This window comes from Suncus etruscus, chromosome 4 (genome assembly GCF_024139225.1).
Source record: "Suncus etruscus isolate mSunEtr1 chromosome 4, mSunEtr1.pri.cur, whole genome shotgun sequence".
In the NCBI taxonomy this organism is placed as follows: domain Eukaryota; kingdom Metazoa; phylum Chordata; class Mammalia; order Eulipotyphla; family Soricidae; genus Suncus; species Suncus etruscus.
In genome coordinates this window covers 21,374,567-21,375,952 of record NC_064851.1, presented here as the reverse complement: position 1 = coordinate 21,375,952, position 1,386 = coordinate 21,374,567, and the positions used below count along the sequence as shown (strand labels likewise).

General features: G+C 48.3%; 1 pseudogene; it reads left to right on the top strand.

The window, feature by feature from the left end:
- The first annotated feature begins 838 nt into the window (after positions 1–838).
- LOC126007699 (uncharacterized) lies at positions 839–985 on the top strand (annotated as a pseudogene).
- The last annotated feature ends 401 nt before the right edge of the window (positions 986–1,386 follow it).

The window sequence follows — 1,386 nt, the reverse complement described above, 5'->3', positions numbered from 1 at the left end:
TTTTTGTTTTGTTTTTGGGTCACACCCGGCAGCGCTCAGGGGTTACTCCTGGCTCTATGCTCAGAAGTCTCCCCTGGCAGGCACAGGGGACTATATGGGATGCCGGGATTCGAACCACTGTCCTTCTGCATGAAAGGCAAATGCCTTACGTCCATGCTATCTCTCCGGCCCCTTTAATTCTGTACATAAAATCGCCATGTAAAATTGCAAATTCATGAAATACTTACTTTTGGGAAGGGGGTCACACCTAGGGGTGCTCAGGAGCTACTCCTGGCATGCTGATCAGGGGTCACTTTTGGAAGTGCTCAGGGGACCATGTTCTGAGGGGGTCAAACCTAGACTCCTGTATGCTAAGCCCAGGTATACTAGCCCTTGCAACTGTTTTTCTGAAACTTGATAACAACTTTTTTAGATAAGAAAACTAAAGCCCAGATAGAAAGATAATATAGCAGGTCAGCTGTTTGTAAGGCAAGTGACCTACCTGCATCTAATCACCAGATTCTATATGGTCTCCCAAGTCTGCCAGGAATGATTTCTGAGTGCAGAGCCAGAAGCAAACATTGAGCACTGCCAGGTAGGGCCCAAAAACCAAAAGAAAAATAAAAAAAATGGGAAAGAAGGGGCCGGAGAGATAGCACAGCGGTAGGGCATTTGCCTTGCATGCAGAAGGATGGTGGTTCGAATCCCAGCATCCCATATGGTCCCCTGAACCTGCTGGGGTCAATTTCTGAGCATAGAGCCAGGAGTAGCCCCTGAGCAATGCTGGGTGTGACCCAAAAACAAAACACAACAAAACAAAACAAAAAAAAATGTGAGGGAAAAAGCTAAAGGCCCAACTGTGAATGTTACCCAACCAAGGACTTCACACAAAGCATATCTATTCCTCCCCACGACCCCTGTGCAGCAGCTGCAAACTGTAGCCTCCCTGGTGGTGTCAGCAGCCTGCTGCTGGTATGGGCTGCCCTAAGGGATTTTGGAGACAGTCCTCTGCAATAGACAGTCAGACCTGCCCTCATGTTGCCCCAGTCTCAGGCTTCAAACAAGTACGCAGGTGTCTCTGAAAGCCCCAGGCCATGGTGGTTGGGATCACACCCTCCATATCATCTTGTCCTTCTGCACCAAACCACAGAACAAGGAGTAAGTGACTGAGGCTCCATGTGGGTGAGTGAAATTCAAGTTTCTCAGCCACCAGACAATCCATGTCACCAAGAAGTAGAACTTGGAGGACAGAGCTTGTGGAGGAAGGAGCTTGCCTTGCATCTGGCCAGCCTGAGTTCAATTTCGACACTCATATGGTTCCCATGAGCACTTCCCTCGAACCCTACACCTAAACATTGCCAGGTGTAGCCTAAAAAGAAAAACAAAAGTAGGGTTTTACCTACCAAG